Source organism: Ambystoma mexicanum, chromosome 2p, assembly GCF_040938575.1.
Source record: "Ambystoma mexicanum isolate Mex_15411 chromosome 2p, UKY_AmexF1_1, whole genome shotgun sequence".
NCBI classification, from domain to species: domain Eukaryota; kingdom Metazoa; phylum Chordata; class Amphibia; order Caudata; family Ambystomatidae; genus Ambystoma; species Ambystoma mexicanum.
Window position 1 is genome coordinate 1437619671 of NC_090923.1, and position 19409 is coordinate 1437639079.

Below are 19409 nucleotides of genomic sequence, written 5' to 3' on the forward strand. Positions count from 1 at the left end.
TGCTCTGACCAATCACAGGCCTGCAATTCTCTATAGCGTATAGATTGCACCATGTGATTGGCCAGAGCACGTTCCTTGCTGAGAGCTGTGGTCCTATGGGCCACAGTGGTTTCTTTGTGCTACTCAGTTTGCCCAGTCTTTTTTCTTTAAAAAGCACCATGGCGCCTTGCATCATTTTTGGATCTGTTTTGGAGGTGGCTGAGGCTTTGGCTTGGATTGCAGGAGCGAGCTGACAGTGGCATTCCAGGGAAACGTGTCTTGCTGAGCTAAGTTGGGTTGGGTGGATCGGTGGAAGTTAATCATTTATTTTGACTTTTTCTGCCGAGCCACTGCAGCCCCTGAGCGCACAGCTGTTGCGTGTTGCTGTCAGAGGGTCGGGCAGCTCGGCAGAACAAAGCCCGGGGTGAAATGGAGACATTCAGCTGTGCTGCTTAATGTCTCCGCTTCACCCTGGTCCCATTTGCAATCATATGAGCTACTTTTAGGTGACAGGGCTCTGGCGAGCAAGCCCACTCGGGACTTCCTTGCCAGAGCCCTGCCGTTTCTAATAGTAACTCATGACTGGAAGTCAACCCAGGGTGAAGCGGAGACATTGAGCATGATAGCTGCGTGCCTCCGTTTCGACCCTGGGCTCTTTTTCAGTCATGCAAGCTATTTTTTTTAGAAGGCAGGGCTCTGGCGGGCAAGCCCCCTCGTGACTTCCTTGCCAGAGCCCTGCCGTTACTAATAGTAGCTGCAGCCTTGTTGATCCCATGATCTTCTTTTGGTGGATCACCCTCTGAGGAGAATCTCGCGTTTGGTGTGCAGTAGGCCACTGGAACGTGAATGAGATGTGCAGGACACTATTCCACTCAGCAGTGGAAATGGGGGGGAAAAATGTGAAGGGGGGGAATCCCACAAGGGCCAGTGTGGGGGCGGAGTTGGCATTTGAACTCCACTCAAAGGAAATGTTCAAAATAGAAGTTTTAAAATGGGGCAACTTCCTTCATGCTGCTTCTTTCCAAACTCCACGCTGCATCAGTTCCACTTTAAATCACTTTCCTGGCTGGGGTGCACCCAAAATACAGTTGGTAATACAGCGATTTTTGAGTACATTAAGGGATCCATAGACGCACTCTGCAGTAGAATGTTACCAGGGTAGCTCAGCAGGTTGAGAAACTGTTGCCGAGATGTTAAATATTAAAAAACTGCTTGTTAATCGTATGACTTTTGCAATTCCTATAAAATGTTTGGCCAGGGCATGGTTTGGGCTGGTCATTGGCTTATATTCAGAGCAGAGGTTGGGGGTATTTCTGCCCCTGTAGTGAATATCAAAGGTTGACACCCATGAACCAACAGGTTCATTTCCTAATAACTGCTGTCAGCACAACAGAAACATTTATATGTGATTAAGCAGTTTGTCAAGCATATAACATCTTTATAAATGACTTGGCATAGGTGCATGCCACAAAGTTAATATTTTTCGGAATTGCGAATGTGCTAAAATGGCATTGGTTTTTATTTTTTTGACTAAGCAGAATTTTGTGTGCTCAATTATTTTTAAGACCATAATAACACATTGAAATCCCCCTCAGATTATGTTGCACGTGCAGTCCCAAAAGAAACGTACAAACAAAACGACACTTGTTGAAATCATGGATCCAGAAGTAGGCGGATCATCCAACAAACGGCAGAAGATGTATAATTTGCATCAAGAGTGGGAGACGGATTTCTTTTTCGCAAGCGTAAAAGGGAAGTGTGTGTTTAATTTGCAGTGGGAAAGAGTAATGTCGAGGGGCTCTTTGGGACAATGCATACAAATTATGAAAAGAACTTTCATAAAGGAGGCAGTCTGCGATCCCAAAAAGTAGCTGAACTAAAAGCTGCCCTGCAGATGCAACAATCATTTTTTACCCAACCAGCAAAGAAAGCAAATGCTGCAACAGAGGCATCCTTCGAAGTTGCACATTATTTGGCAAAACACGAATGCACTTTTACAGATGGTGCAGCTGTGAAAGGTGCGATGGCTCTCGTGTTTAAAAACTGCCCTGAAATTATGCCTGCCATTTCAGATGTGCAGTTAGGTGCAAACACAATGGCAAGGAGGGTATCTGCAATATCAGCCAATGTGATCAGGCAATTGGAAAAAGATTTGAGCATATGCATTTTTTTTTTATCACACTGAATGGAATCAGTTGATGCAAGTGATACTGCTCATTGCTCAAATGGTGTTTGAAGACTTCAACAACAAAGAGGAATTCTTGACCTTGTTGCCTCTGAAATCCACAACCAGAGGTGTTGATATCTACAATGAGGTCAAGAATTATTTTGTCAAAACAAAAATTCCATTGAACAAGTTGGTGGCAATAACGACTGATGGTGCACCAGGGCGTCATTCTGTTTTTTTTTGTGTGTGCTGTAAAGCAGACCCTGATTTTCCCTCCATTATTGCACTACCACTGCATCATCCACGCGCAGGCAATTTGTGCCAAAGTGATGGGGTTTGATCACGTAATGGCCCCTGTTGTGCGAATTATGAATTCAATTTGTGCAAAGGCCAAATCTGCCGCACATGGTAATCTGTTGCTACACACGGAAATCTGATGGCTTAGCAGGGGGGAAAATACTACGTCGCTTTCATTCACTTTTGCCAGAAATCAAAGACTTCATGAGGTCAAGATATGAAGACCTCGGCCAATTATGCAGCATTTCTTGGCTACTTGATTTGGCATTTCTGGCAGATGTCACTGAGAAATGAAATACCCTGAACTGTGAACTACAAGGAAAGGGTAAAACCATTGCTGACATAAGTGCAGTAAAGACATTTAAGTCCAAACTTAACCTTTTCAGTGAACAAGTGGAGAAAAGGAAAATGCATCCTTTCCCTTCTGTAATGCAAATGCTGACCGAGCATACAGCTAGTCCTGAACTCCTGAACATAGACAAATACAGCAGTCTCCTGAGCAGGCTTAAGGAAGAGTTCAGTGACCGGTTCAGGAACTGTGTGTGATGTTCATCGCAAACCCCTTCATGGAAGTCAATGTTTGAACTTACAGAACAAATGAGTGAGCTGTTTTACTCTGAACAGTTTTGCTATGGAACTGGTGATTGTCAGCCTGCCAGGGGACATTCAGTTGAAAAGCAGACAATCTCGCATCAATTTCTGGAGCCTTGTTGATTACAAGGAGTACAGTTACATTTGCACAGCAGCATTAAAAGTGACTTCTCTGTTTGGTTCCACCTATCTCTGAATCTGCATTTTCAGATATGAACTTCATCAAATCGAAATTTCGAACACGCCTGACCGATGAGCATCTGAGTGACTCCATTCGAGTTGCTGTATCAAGTTATACACCAAACTACAGAGCACTGGTGGATGGCATGCAGTGTCAACCTTCACACTGAATGTCCCATCATTTTCCTACATTGTGAAAGTCTTTTTTATGAGAACTTCTAATAAATAAGAATGCAATAAAGAGATTTTTGAACTTATTAACATAATCGTGAAGGGATATGTTATTCCTTATATTTATGAAGAGGAAAATTACAGCTAAAAAAAGTACAAGTTCCAATGTTCATGAACCACCCCAACCCCCTGATATAGCCTGCAAGTAGCTCTTGCTGTTGGCCCCCTACTGAAAGTAGCTCACGCCAAAATAAAGGTTGGAGACCCCTGCTATATTGTATATAGAGGGCACAATGCTTTTAATTTTCAATAAGTTGTCCAGAAAGTTGCATGCCAGTGCACAGATACCCACTGGCATAGATTTCCCTTGTGTGGGGACTGTTGATGTGTGGCTTGTGGGAAGCGTGTGTGACTTTCGCAGCATTTTTAATATTGCTTAATTCTGAAGCATTATGCCATGTGGCAAAGTTTTGTTTGGCTAGCATGAAGGCTGGCTATGTTTTGAAGTGTGTGGCAGACTGTTTGTGCCGCTGTGTGGTACGGGGTGTGCTGCACACACTGCCAGGTGTAGTTTCAGGCTGGGATGGTTGTAACGCCCTGATGAATGAGTTATTCGATTCCTCCTTCTGGTGGCACAGGGTGCTTTGGGCTTAGATTTGTTGTTGTGATTCTATGCACAGAGAATGGTTGCACATATTGGCCATCCAAACTCTCATGGAGAAGGGAGAGAAAAGACTCCTCTAACCAACAGTGGACAGATGCCCCATCTATTTATTTCTCTTAACAATGCTTGCAACCTGATCATTGCTTTCACTTAATCCATTGAACACCAGCCAACAAAAAAAGTGGCATGTCCAGCAACTGAATTTGCATTAAAGGAGGGTCTCCACGCCCCCCACCCCCTTTCAAGCTCGGGAATATTGTTGAGATTTGTGTAATGTGAAGTGTACAGGGCAGGTACTCTGTGAAGTTCAAGGTCAAAGCACCCCTAAAGAGGTTCTGTAAAGCTACCCCCCCATAAAAGGCGAACTGTCCGGCATTCAAAGACTCATTTTATATTGTAATGCTTTTGAATATTTTTTTCATTGCTGGAAGTTACGAATGCTATACCCATGAAGCAGAGCTTTTTTTATTTTAAAGAACACACTGATGGCTTGTTTACCCCAGTTTTCCATTGCTGGTTTGGTTGGGGCTAGTTGTGCCAGCCTTTATGTGCAGGGGATGGTGTTCTAATCCCCCCCCCCCCCCATAACTCCTGCTCTACTCCATCTATGTTTAGTTTGTTCAACACTTTGGGGATTGAGGAAATCGCTACATGATTTAATATATACAAATGTAAGTTTCAGGGACTCTGGATTACTGCATGTTCTAGTTATACTTGTGTCCCATTCTCTATATAGGTTGATGAGGTTCCCGGAGGTATTTTATTGCCCCTTCAATGCCGTTTGTTTTTTGTTTTTTTTCCCAACCACTTGACCTCAGCAGTTAATTGAAGATAGTTTGCCTGTAAACCTTATTGAATGCTTGCTAGGGATAGTGATCCGTGTCATTAATTTTGAAAATATCTTTTTTGATCATTGTTTATTATGATCTGGGGTGAATGCTTTTTATGTTTTTTCTTCTTATCTAATGATGGGACTAGTTCATTCCCATTAGATGATGTTGAGCTATTTTCATGCTTGTCTGGATTTTTAAGCAGCCTTGTGTATCAGACGACTGGTGCGGTAGCGGGAGTTTTCTGACCTGGGCATGAAAGAGTGCTGTTAATTGCTTTGCTATTTGAAAGCGGGAGGTCACTTTATTCCCAGTGGTCTTCAAGCCTTTCTATGCTGACCCACCCCCCTTGAGTAAAATAATTTCTGCCCCCCCCTCCCTCCAGGGGCTAGAGGGGGTTTGGGGAGGGTGGGGGTTAGGTGTGAGGAGAAATCTGACTATTCTGGAGGATACTGCCTGGCTCATATTAGCAAAGACCTTCCTGCTAAGGTGTAATATTGACTTTTTGTTCCCCCAGTAAAGATCACTTTGGTAATGGGTTCTGTCCCTGCATACCCTCCTATTTCCTGTACATTTTGCTGTCTGAAAGCTGGGGCTCTCTATGGTTGATATGTAAGTTTAAGAAACTGAAACTGGTGCTTGTCTTTTAAAGGACACACAAAATGACTGCAGCATTCTAGGTACAAGAGCTCTGCAGTTAAGAACGTATTGCCTCTCCAGAACACCCACCTCTAATTTGCAAACAGATGCAACTAGTTAAAGCCACAATTGGTCAAAGTCTTGGAGGAAGTTAACCAAGCACCAATCACTCATGAATCTGGACACATCAGGCAGGAACATCCATAGCAAGCCCACTATAAATTAATGGTTTTGGGTACAGACCTGGTTCACAAATACTTGGCGCATACTAAATTTACTTTTTTTTATTTCTTCTTTTAGACAACTCAAATCATGGCACTCTTTTTGATGCTGACAATTCTCTGCATTTGAAATGATGTGGAATTTGAGCCTTTGCAATTCCTGGTGAAGTTAATTGTAAATTGCTGATAGAGGGCATCGATGAAAGTAGAAAAATACGTGAAAAAAGGATTTCAAGGCAGTCATGCTTTTGTAGTTAGGTAAGCAATTATTATTTTTTTTTGGTTAATCTATTTGATGTTTGGGGGAGGAGGGTACATCTGATGTCCCTATGTGGAGTCATTTCCTTTTTTCACACATACAGATGAATGCTGCACAATGCCCACCTCATTTACAGCATCTCTTTCCTCTAGAATAACTCTCTAAAGTATAGAGTGCTATGGGTTGAATGCCCTTGGGGACCGTAGTCCAGGCCAGAGTATGTGTGCAGCTAGGACAGAGAATGGATTGGTATTGGCGAATTGCACTCTATCTCCTTAAAGTTAGGTATGCAGTCTATATCTGGTCATCTGTAGGTGAATTTATTCCCATAAAGTCAGCCGACACGTGTTTCAACCTTAGCCGTCTTCAAGGCCTTGAAATTGAACACTTGGTATGGTGACCAGGTTTGGAAGTTGATTGTGAAAATATCTTGAAACAATTTTCTGATGGTACTTGATGATAAAGGGTTGAGTCCCGAGAGACCTGTCGATGCCTGGCGCGTTGTGCTAAAAGTCTCTAGTGGTTTTTGGACATCCTGGATTGGTTCCCCAAATCGAAATTCCTAAACTATCTTAGATTTTTTTTTTTTTTTTACCTTAGATGCAATCCTGAAAGTTTAGTCCACAGGTTGGGGAACCAATCTAGGATGTCCAAGGTAGAGCGCGATTCGCAAATACCAATCCGTTTTCTGTCCGATTCATTCAAGGTCTTTATAAGTATACCATGCGGAATTGGTGACACAGCTCGCCGCTATTTATAAATTATAGTGGGCACAGCACTCTCTCAAGGGTATGTACCCATACACACTTATGTGTGCAGCTACACTGAGTTGTGGGTAGCTGCATGGGGAGGGAGGGAAAGCGCCAAGGAGAGCAAGAATAAGCAAAACCTCAAGGGGGCGGATAGGATCGCGCTTGAGGGGAGTCACCCCAGTGTACAGCTCAGGCAAAATGTTAGTTGTATTGGTAGTCACATTATGAAGTTTCAACTTGCCTTTTTCATACCCGCAGCCAAGAAACAGTATTAAGACACAGGAAACATTTGATGAAATAACGAAAAGCTATAATTGAGGCTTTAAAAAGAAAGGTAGAGGCGAAAAAGCAGCTACTGGTCTGGTGGAATCTGGTGGAAAAAGAAGATGCAGTCAAAGAAAGAGAATTATATTGTAAAAGCTGATGGCTGAAAACGGACTATTCCAAAATGTATTCATGGCTGTTCACAAAAGCTGGAAAACCCGAAGTCTTTTGGCAGGGATGGCTAGTGTTCTTCATTCCTCCTGCATTCCTTCCTCAGAACCTGCCTCTTTCACCTGGACAATTGATAGACACAGCATTAAATCTGCAAATGTCTGTGTAATGTTGCAGTTCCTGGCGTGTAATGTTGCAGTTCCTGGCGATGTAGCTGTGCAACAACTGCAAAATATTGGACTATAAAGTAACCAGTCAATTGTCTGCTACACATGTTTTGTCGGACAGATCTAATTTGACAAGCTGAACTCTATCATCACATCTCCTTAACACTGTGTTCTTGTTACAGTATGACAGTCATGCCTGTTTGGACAATGAAGTGACACCTACATGTTACCACACACCTGCGCAATCTTTCAGATTATGTTTTTTTTAAAAAAAAGCAATGGAATTGTAACATCCCCACAACTGAGTTTGGTTGCATGTCAGCCCCTGCTACTAATCTACAATGGAATTGTAGCGCACATGCTGCTCTGTGAACTAAAGATGCAAGTGCGTGTATAGAACTATTATAGTTGATCTAGTGAATTTGTAGGTTGGTGCCAACGTGTAAATGGTACATGTTTTTGTGCTATTGGATTTCTGTAAGGGGGGGGGGGGTCAGCTAATGTTTTCTTGGGTGTGGTGAATGGTCGAACTAATTGCTAGCTGCTCATAGTGATATTGGGTGAAGTGATCAGCAATCTTGTCATGCAGGTAGACCTTTAACAGATTCTGATTAGGTCACTGAAAGTGTTTATTTTAGTGCAGTGATTTGTAATTGTGGGAGTTTATTGGGTGTGATGCCATGTTAGCTACAGGTGAGATATGAAATGAGGGAGTTTAGAGGTTGGTTCGTGACATTGTGGGGTGGATTTGTAGTTTTGTATACTAAATCGGCAAACCTTAGTTAATGACATTTGAGTGCTCTAGCAAAGAAGGCAAGTAACGGCTGCAAATTCCATGTTTTCCAGTACACTATTCATAAGTCTAACCCTATAGTAATACCACCCATCTTACACCCAAGGATTCAAAACCCTTTTCCTAAATCGTTTGAAAGCAACATCCTCCTGAAATTGTCTGCAATAATTGTTCACAATTTCAAACCCATCCTGAAGTTGTCATGAAGTCATCCTGGAGTAATACAAGATCATCACAAAGTAATGAGAACTCCTCTTGGAGTAATTTCTGTGATAATTCTAGAGTCATCTCATTTGAATATTTCAGCCTATACACATACTTCAGGATGGTTTTGGATGATCTCCCTGAACTAGCCATGGATGACTCTAGGATGGAGTCACCTGATGACTCGAGAATGATTCCAGGAAGATCTTCCTTTTTGACTTGGGATGGCAAGGATGTATTGTGTATGAAATCAGAATTGGAGTGACAGCACTGAAGTGGCTGAGTGCCAACGTTATGAGAGGGAGGCTGGTGGTCTTGCTGACTCCGGTTCGTGGGTGTCTGGGGTTCTGAATGTTTTTCTCCTAAATGTTGTTGTGTGGCTCAAGTTTACCCCTCCCACCGACATAGGCTATCTCAATCTAAAACTCCTTCATCCCGTCCATTACCTGACCTAGCCTGGTTGTGGACCCACAATAAATGTACTCAACCTACTGCCCCGCTGTCATGTCCCCCCCCCCCCCCCTCCAAGCAAATGGGGATCTTGCTAACTGGTGCGTGCTGCAAGTCCGGGGACCACCAAAAACCTCCCTCTAGTCAGCGCAGGCCCCCCCCAATTGTTTAGTTTCCTCCAGCAGAAAATGTTTCCTCCAATGCAAATCAAGGGTGAAAAACAAGCCTACCTCATTATGGGGAAACGGTTAAGGGAAGTGGAGCCCAATTACCACAACACTGTAGGAGATATTCACCTCCTTCCTTGTTGTAGAAATATAGTCTGCCTATCAAAACTGACCACCCACGCTATTGCAAAACATTCTTCCGCTGCTGCATCGATCATATTGCTTCTCACAGTTTGTACATGCTGCAGTTTAAAGAGGCGCGGTGTGTCGCACTTCACAATTGTGCTTGCCTATTCGCCATGGTAGCGACTAGTTCCCATTTCCCGTCCTCCAATGGCAACTCGAACAGTCTGTGACTCTCCATTGGTGTACCATATCCAAACGTCATTTCTTGCCGGCTAGATACAGCCCTCCATTGGTGGGCTGCAGGCAGCCTTGGTGCGGCGGGTCCCTCATTCCCCTGCGCCTGCTTGAATCTGGTTCTTAGGTGAGAGCCCCCAGTGAACCTGGATGCAAACAGCCCACTGGCTGCTGGAGAGAGGATCGTCGAAATTTGCACCGAGGCTGCACACAGTATTGAGAGGCTTGTTCAGAGCGGCAACCCTGCAACTCAGTCCGAGCCGTGTTTAAGAGCAGGAGGGTCCGACAAGTTATGAACGCCTGGCTGGGGAGTGAAAGCGATACGCAGGACACTACCCTCCCATTGCGTGAGTAGTGCTGCACTCTCTGATCACAGGATCGTCGCTGTGCTTCCAGTGCCACATAGCCCAGCAAGGAAGGTAGTCGTCCCGCTCCTAAAGCCAGCGTTTCTGCAAGGTGCGTGTGAGAGGAGAAGGCTGGGTGGGAGAAGAAAGACACGGACGTCCGTCTCGCACACAACAACCAGACTCCTAGGTACACCTACGTCCTCCCGGTACTACGCACTATGGTTTCCCTTTAAAACTGCATGCACGGTGCGGTAATCTCCCACGGGAGTTGTTAGTTCTGCTCCTGTATGCGCACACTTAAGCAATGATTGGATCTTTCACTGCTCTAAGATGAGGGTTGCCTTTAAAGGATACTGATATATTTTTATTTTATATGGTTTATTAAAAGCCTTTCACATACAACATCACATGTACAATAAAATCACTTCGCTTATCATCACACTTAAAGAAAATCATTGTCATGTAGGACCTTCAAACACATGTCCATTGGTCATGTATGTTATTCTTCACATCAGCTAATCTTTTTATCATAACAAAGGGGGGGGGTCTGGGAATCTCTCTACCAGCATGTACACAGCCCAATGACCTGTTCTTGGGTGAATAACCCCTGGGAGAGACTCTACCAAGTCTTTAGCTCCCTGTCCCTTTCAGGTCATTGGGCTGTGTTTGTGCTAGTAGAGATTCCCAGACCCCCATTTGTTTTGCATAAATTAACTTTGGGTCTCACCCTAAGTGACAAGGGTGATCCAGGCGTGGACCCCTTGCTCACTGTTCTTGGAGAGGCACAGCTTCACCTCACTGATGATGCCCAACAAGGTTGAAACACGTGTATGGGGTTGCTATTGGTACTCTTGTTCAGAGGAGAATTGCCTAGCATTTTGGTGCTGGACTGCCCCTGGGCAGGACAAAGACTGATATGCGGGGACATTTCTTCTCTGTGAAAGGGACAGTGAGCTAAAGACTTGGTAGAGTCTCTCTCAGGGGTTATTCACCCAAGAACAGGTCATTGGGCTGGGCTGGTAGAGAGATTCCAAGACCACCCTTTGTTTTGAATCTTTTTATCATGACCTCTATGTCCACGCAATTGTTAGCCTTCTGTCGGATTCGTCAAACAAGACTTGCCACCAATCCTGTGCACTTAATGATTGTCTACGGCTGAAGAACCTTCCCAAAGGCTTAGTTCTTTCCATGCGAAGAGCTGTACAAAAGAGTCAGGTGTTTTAGTGTTTCCTCATGATGATTGCAGAGCCTACAGGTGGATTCAATGCCAACATCCTTTGACCATATACTTAGTCTCTCATTAGTATCAAGCAGATTAAGTCGAAATTTCATATACATGGATCTGCGATATCGGTCAGGGAATTTAACAAGATAGTTCTCCCTTCCTAAATATCTTCCTTCCCGAGCCCTTCGCTCATCTGTCTCCAACTCCCTCAGGGTCAGCCGCTTCTCGAAGCAACGAGCTGGGGGTAGATCTCTCTCTGCGGCAGGGGCCTCCCTCTGGAACAGCCTTCCTGCCTCCCTGAAACTTGAGGAGAACCATCTTCGGTTCCGGAAGCACCTCAAAACCTTCCTCTTTGCTTCTGCTTTCTCTCTCCCTCTCCCCTGCTAATTCTTCACTGAACCTGCACCTGGGCCACTCTCACCGACCTCGGTCCTTGGCCCAGCCACTCTCCACTTGCACTGCCTCCCTGGCAACCCCAGCACTGCGGGACTGTCTCTGCATCCCTTACAGCTCCCCCCTCCCAGCACTTGTCTGCACTTACCTTGCACTTGCCACCAGCTGGCCCTATTTATTATTTATTTTTTATTCTACTTACCCTGTTCAGCACTTCCCCCTCTCCCCTTCCCCTTGCACTTTTTCCCTTCCACCTACCCCTGCACTTGCGCGATCTGAATGACACCTGGCCTAGTAGGATCGTTGTCTGTCTTCCCCCTGTTCCCTCCGCCCTGCCTCGTCGAGCCTTGAAACACTTGTGTATAGGCGCGTTACAAATGCCATATCATATCAGTTTTGAATGACATTGAATGCTTTTACTTTGCTTGGAACATTCTGCATTGTTCTATGTTTCCGCCGCTCATCACCTGTCGTGGACCAATCTTGCTTCCATAATTCTTTTTTGGCCAAATTGGGATTGGTCTGAAGAATGAAAAGGTCAACATTCAGATCTTTATCTCGATCAACTCACAATGTCAATACACAGTGTTTGTCGCCTCTGCCTGGGTCATGGAAAACTTTGTATTGAGGGAGAGTAGCCTCCATTGTCATTTTTCGATAAAGTGCAAGCATGTTCCAGCAGATACGTGCATTCAATACAGGCAGTGGTGTTCCCTGTGAAAGCCATAACATTTTTAACCAAAAGATGGTTTCCATAGTGTCCCACAGTGTATATGAGCAGCCCAGAGCACACTCCACTCCATAGATTATTGCCGGAACGGCTTTTTGATTATATAAATCAATCACAGGCTTTAAGGAGAATTTACCATATTTCTTTTTTTTGTTAGCAGTGAAGCCCGAATCGCCAGTTGTCTGCATTTGCTCTTGACATTTTCTGCCCAGGGAGTATCGTTCAAGCTTGCACTAATCGTCATGCCCAAGTATCTAGTATCAACTGCAATCTTGAGTATCTCTTTTCCTAAGTGCCACTGAATTTTTTTATTTGAGCATGCTTTGTTTTTCCTTATGTCTTGTAGCGTAAGAATTTCAGGTTTGTTCGTATTGATACACAAGCCATTTTTAGAGGCATAATCTTCGGCAGGATATAGGATCCAGTTTATGTGGGACCCGTTGATTTTCGGTGGAAATGATGGAACACTTTGGCTCATATCGCCAATATCTGACAGAAAAAGGTTGAAGATAATTGACGCTACGGGCCACCCCTGTTTAACGCCACAGAATGTTCTTATTGGCGAAGACAGAGTTCGCGCACAATCCAATCTGATCCTGACCTCTGTATTAGTGTGTAGTTCTTTAATGGCCAGCAGCAAGCTTAGAGGACACTTCCATTTTGGCCCACAAGATTTCACGATCAATGCTGTCAAAGACGTGGGAGAGATCTATAACGGCCAAATAAACCCTTCTACCTGCTCTTATTGCTTCCATTTTCATAAGGTTTAATATTAGAAGGTTTGGGCCACACCCCACGCCCTTGACAAAGCCAGATTGTCTCGGATCAACATGTTGACTGGAAATGGTCCACCTCAGTAGCTGTTGTTGGAGGTGGGTTGCGTATATCTTTCCCAATACGTCCAACAATGCAAATGGGTGATAGCCCTTTGGGCATGCTCTGTTGGCTTTTTTAAAGATAGGCACAATAATCGCGCTCTTTCAAGGATACCGATCTATAGCTCAAATGGAGTTAGGAAATACCCCAAAAGTAGTCCAACAACTTTCTTCTGCATGGGCATACATTTTCTGTTTGAAATATGATTTGCACGATGGCATTTGTCCCATGAATCAATACACCTGGGGTATAGCAGGGACTTAGTTTTAAAATTCAGATGGCTCATCTTGAGTATTACCCACATGAACATTATCTTAATCTTTTCACGAAAAAGGGTCACTGAAGATGAACTAGCCTTTGTGGTCCATATTCCTTTCTAGCTGCTGGGCAGCTGTTGCAAAAAAGGTAGAAACTAGTAGTGAAACAGACAAAACTAAGATGTAATTGAGAGCAGAGAGGCTTGGAAGGAGGACCCCCCCAGTCACGACTGCTATGACTGGACTTGAAGTACATTTTCCTACTTAAATGGACCCTCTTCATCCGATACCAGGATACATGTTGGGAAGTGGAACACTCCACACATCCCCTTCAAACTCAAACTGCAGTCTTGCTGCTAATTACCAGTCTTGCGAGCTGATGAGGGCAGATCGCTGGAGGGCAAGGAGAGTAGTCGCACCTACAAGGCGTGCTCCTGTTGGAGTCCACCGACTTTTATTCTCAGCAAATACAGTCCTCCCCTTGCACTCCATTGGTGTGGTTTGTGATTCCTGGACACGCCACAACTGCTCTAAAGAAGTAGATGTGTTAGAGTGACTGCTGGGCCAGCTCGAGGCCCTGCTGCGGGTGCCAATGGCCTCTGAGACCGGATCACTGTTGGTAGGGTACTTCCCTCTTAGCCTAAGAGGGAAGTACCCTGCCAACAGTGATCTAGCTCTCCCTGTGCCTCTAGGGTTTACGCTTACAGCCTGCAGAAGGCCACAGATAAAGCAAGGATAACACTAGCGTAAACATCCCAGACCGAAACATCAAGATGGCAGCCCGAATAGAGCAACAGATGCACCCCTGCTGGAGGATTTAAGCATTTGACCAAACACATTACAGGCTTTACTTGGTACAAATATGTAAGGTTTGGATTTCCAAGCCTACAACAATTCTGTATTCTAGATTTTAATCACAAAATATTCAAATTCTAGTGACCGGAAATGTAAATTCTTATAGGAGCAGGTTAAGATAAAGGAATGTCACTGTAGCTTTATTTTGCACCTCCTGAAAGAACATTTGACCATTGACATAAAGCAGCCCCTCCCCCTTAACTGGTGTAGTTTTTTTTTAATGTAGTTGGCAATGTCCCAACCATCATGCATAAGAAAAGGTTTACTGGTAACAAAGGAAAGGCATTTGCAGGTCCTTAAGAGGGGTTGGCTGCAACCCTGGACTATTCTTTGTGTGCCTCAGCCAGCCCATCACTTGGAAAACATGAAGTGCTTGCTGCATGGAGCTGTGCTGATTTCTAAATTAGTCTCACTTTCCCATACATTTTTAAACGGAAGATAAGCACTTTAAAATGACACTGAACTGGTGCTTCACTACCAATGCTTTGTGTTGCACCTACCATACCTGCTTACAATGCAAAAAATAGAAACCTGGGGACATACCCTGTCACGGAGGTCCTGCCCACATCCACCCAAGACTCCGCCCACCTACCCCAGCCGTGGAGCCATCTATAGGCAGGATTTGGGATTTTCAGGTAAAACTCCACCCACACCTCCATGTAATTGCCCACTGGTGGTCTCCTTGTAGCCAATCTCATGGGGGTGTGGGTGGAGTGGCTCGGGCTGGGGAAAATCCCGGAGAAGAGCATAACAACCTACCTGAGTCTCCAGGCTTAACCCAGAGAGTAGGCAGGTATGACTTCTACCTCTCCTCCATATAGTATACAAACATAACATTTCTGTTCAAAATAGCCCAACAATCCCTAACCCACGCACACCAGCAATTTTCCGGCCAAAGGGTTTCTGAGTAGCCCTATTGTGTGGGGGAAATAGCCCAATTGGGCAACCCTGCCTAGGCGGGTGCAATACTTGCAGTGCGCATGCCTGGTGGCTGGACACAGGGAAGGTCTGTTGGAAAAGGAACAGAAATGTGGTTAAAGCTGATGGAGCAGCAAAAGCAAGCGGTATAGAGAAGAGAAAATGGGGGGGAAAAAAGACCAAAGGATACAGGGCATGCAGAGCAACGAGTGGGAAAGAATCGGGAGACAAACGATAATTCTACAGAAGCTGAAAGGGAGAGGTAAATATGATCAGACAAAAGGGTAAGTTTGAAAAGTGACACGAGAAGAAACACATTGAAAAATAGCTGTTTCAATTTGAAGACTTGGAAAACATTGATTTGAAGGTGGTGGGCGATTGAACCAGGCAAGGCTAGCAAACGGAGCTGCGGATGCATGCAACAGCCTATAAGCAGGGGTGGACTGTGCCGATCGAGAATCGTAGAGATTTCCCAGTAGGCCTCTGCACCATGGGCCTCCTTTGTGTCTTAACCTATCTTATTTCCACATTTTGTAATATGAAAAGGGTTGGGTTGCTGAAAATGTGTAATATGGGACCATTTTGGAAACAAATACAGGGCCTCTTTTGGTTCCCAGTCCAGCCCTGTATACAAGAGAGAAATGTAAGTCGGTAGCAAGAAAGCAAATTGTTCGAGACGCATGGTAAAACACTTAGAAATAAACTGCCCAATAAAGTTTGGATCAAGAATGAGAGCACAAGAAGTAAGGATAAAAGGACAAGTGTGAAATTAAAAAAAACAAAAATGAAGCACATGTGAGACAACGACAAAAAGGGACCCTGCGCTCAAACTACACCACAGGAATTACATCTCCAAGCTGGAGTGACTGGCTTCCTTACCAGTCCCTTTTGGTTTTCGCAATCTGCATTTCAAATAGTATGGCATCGTATATTTAATGCAGAATTCATATTTTATTTGGCCGGGAAATTTAATTGTGTGGGTTTGGGATTTTTGGCCTGTTTTGAATGTATCCACAGCTAGCTGGCTGCAAACCGGGCAACCCATTGAACTTGGTGAACCATCTGTGCTTTATCAAACACACTTTACAATCAATGAAATGTACTTTCTATTTGAGATCCAGTGGATAAATAATAAACAAGTTGATAACATAGTCGCGTATATTTAATTCATTTATATAGTGTTTTGCCACAGCGTGCACATTGTTGAAGGGACAACATAAATGATGGAACAAATTGAGACCTTCACAAAGTTAGCAGGCAGGGTAAAGGAGAATGTGTATTTTTAGATTTAAACAAAAAGGTAGAGGATAGAGGAGGATCTAATATCAAGGGGTAATGAGTGCCGAGAGAGCAAAGGACCAGAAACAAGGGTAGCATGGATGTTTGGGTACTACAAGTAAAAAGTAACCTTGGGAGCAAAGGGACCTAGAATGTGGGGAGGGATAACCGGGGTCAAGGGAGTCAAGACTGTAGTTAAAAAACGGTGCAGAGAAAATGGAAGAATAGGCAAGATTCAAAGGACAGGCAAGAAAGGGACCATGGGAAGGAGAAATGGAATAACGGGGAGAAAGGCAGCATAAGGTGCAAATCGGGAGCGAAGTGGGGTAAGGTGATTAGCAGGAAGACTGGTGATTAAGGCAGAATAGTAGTCCACAAGAGAGAGAGAGGACCAGAGTAGAGATGAGTAATGTGGAAAAAGAGGAAAGGGGTCGAGCCTTATTAATATTATAGAGCTGACCGGAACATACTGCATTTTAAAGGTATGCAGCAAAAGAGAGGGAGAGTCCTAGTAAGCACTACGTTTACAAGCTGAAGCAGATTGATTGGTTGGATGAAAGGGAATAGAAGTCAGAGGAAGGGGGTGTATAGTAGAGGCAGGAAAGGAGAGGATCTCGGTTTTAGCAGTGTTGATGTAAGAAATGGGCATGCATCCAGTATTAGACTGCTTGACGGCAGGTAGATCTAGGGGTCAGGAGAGAATCGGAGAAATAAAAGGAAATATAGATTTGGGAATCTGTGTAGAATTGGGAGGATTGGCCAAATAAGGAAACGGTAGAAGAGAGGTTGGTATATAGTGAAAAGAGAAGGCTCAAGACTGAGCCCTGCAGGACACTGTAAGAGAGTGCGTTGGGGGACCATTTTACAACCCTGGAATTGGAAAACAAATAGTCACTTGGGTAAGATTGAAACCATTTAAGAACTAGAAAAGCACAGTGAAGAGAAGGCACAAAGAAGGGGGTGGTGATGGACAATGTCAAATTGACCATGTCAAAAGTAGCATTGCGGCCATCAGCGAGGACACTGTACAATGTTGCACCGTAGGGACACCAACACCTCTCCCTGCTGATTGGCCCCACGCCCCAACCCCAATGCTCTGGCCCCCCATCTCCCTTCCTACGCCTGGCTGCCAGTGTAGTCTGCAAAAACTATACCACACTGACTGGAGTTTAATTAACAGTATTTAATTTCTATTTCTCTGCCAAGTCTAACCTTGCACCCAGGTGCCTAGCTCATTGGCTTTGAAAGTATCTCTTACAGTGACTTCTCTGTGGCTGCGTTCTCCTGGTAAACTTTAGCCTTGCAACATTTCAGCCCACTGTTTCTGCTGAATGTTCAAGAAATACATATTGCTTGTCACACAATGGCCTGCAGCTCTTTGCTTATCAGCTGTCTGCGAGAAATGCTTTCCTAATGTGGGTCTTCAGACAAAATGGCTTCTCTATTGTTCACCCTTTGCTAAACACCCCCCCACCATATACCCCCTACGACATCTTGCACCCCCACCTGGTGCCTGCTTTGTACACCTACCCCATACTGTGCCCAAAGCACCCACCCCTCATTGCGTTCCACCATGCGACTTCTTGCGCTGTGCCTGCTTTGTGTCACCTTATGTAGGCAGTGCTGCGTTCAATGACGCCCCCACTCCTGATGTCACCCCCATGTCACTCTTGACGTCACCACATTGCTGCGCAACTGGTACGTACGCCCCCCTTGGTAGCGTTGAATTTGGTCATTTACAACAGTATGATTCAACTTAAAAATAGACGTGTTCAAGAAATGAGATCTGACCCATTGCATAGTGTACAAAGCTTTCTGGGGCCGGGTCCCGCAATATCTACAATGCTCTCTTCCAAAATACTCTCCTTCTAGAGCCCTCGGCCCCCTGCAATTCTTTGTGTGAGATGTTTTTCCAAGCAAAGATTTGGGGATAGATCTCTATCCACTGCAGGTGCCTTCCTCTGGAACAGCCTCCATACCTCTCTCCGCCTTGAGCCGGAGCTCCTTAAATTTCAGAAAACTCCTCAAGACCAACCTCCTCTATTTCTCCTTCCCTCTCTAACCTCCTCTTTCTCTCTAGCTTCACTCCTCCATCTCTCCCCACACTCTTTCAGCTTTACTGACTGGTTGCCTGGCTCGCCTCCATAGCTTCAGAGGTCCCAGGCTCCCCTGTCAGTCTTTTCACTTTCCCACAGGCCTCGGCATTATGCTGAGCACTAATGCACTTTCAGCATTTGTTCCATGAGAGGTGAAACCTCTACTGCACTTTCAGCATACGTTCCATTAGAGAGGGAACAGCTCTGCACTTAACCCAGGACCCTTCCCTTGCACTTCCGTTCGTACATATGCATTACCTGAATTCACTAGGCCTATTAAGTTCTGTCTGCCGCCCCCTGGTTGCACCTGTTACACCTCATGCGTTTGCACTAGGAGAAATGCTGTTGGGCCTAGTACGCTAGAAACTTCAAGGCCTAAGAATGTCTACTGTTCTCCCTTGCTCCCTTCCCGCTTTGAAGCACTTCACTTGTGTACACGCGCTGTACAAATAAACAATTACAAATTTGGGCAGGAAAGGTAGAAGAGGGAGAGGACCGAATTAGCAGCAAGGGAAGGACCAAGAGATGGCTTTTCTTATAACTGGCAGAAAATCTGTGTTGGATGTCAACAGGGAAGATAGAATAGGAAAGTGACATTGATGAACGTGGCCAGAAAGTGGAAAAGATGTGGATAGATTTTTTTTAAATGAGGTGAGGGCAGTGGGTCAAGAAGAGAAGCCGTAAGAGAGAGGAGCAAAGGTAGACATAGATAAAGAGACTGAAGCATGAGGTACTTCATGAGATCGGCCTGGAGGAGAGGTATGATTGTATTTGAGTAATTTTGTTACAAAACTAGCAGAATCAGAGGAGAGGGAGAAGAGGACCGGGAAGGATCAGGTGCAGGAGGTGAAAGAACTTGATTAACAAGCTGAAATAAGTGACATGTGAGGAGAAAGGGATCAGAGAAATTGCATTTTTATTTGCATTAACTGAAAAGAGCCATATGATGAGTGGAGAGAATAAAGGGAAGCAAGATCAACAGACAGATTTAAAAAATAAAACTTTTCCAACAGCATATATAGTTCAATTACCACAGGGATAAAATACATGATGATCTGTGCACAGTTATTTTCCTTTGACAGGGATATTGTTAAGCAATAGCTAAAAG

The 19409-nt window shown here is 44.5% G+C and overlaps 1 protein-coding gene across 7 annotated transcripts in view; it reads left to right on the forward strand.

Moving 5' to 3' along the window:
- The window catches only part of LOC138567595 (zinc finger protein 208-like), a 167743-nt gene that overhangs the window by 19610 nt on the left and 128724 nt on the right, over positions 1–19409 (forward strand). For 3 of the 7 annotated variants that reach the window (XM_069645974.1, XM_069645975.1, XM_069645976.1), the window contains one exon: positions 5819–5997. The exons of 2 other annotated variants lie outside the window; for them this stretch is intronic. The gene's annotated coding sequence lies outside the window, so the exon portion shown is untranslated. Of the gene's footprint in view, positions 1–5818; positions 5998–7008; positions 16079–19409 lie in introns of those variants that run through there. 2 more of the 7 variants (XR_011302254.1, XR_011302255.1) reach the window with 1 other exon arrangement.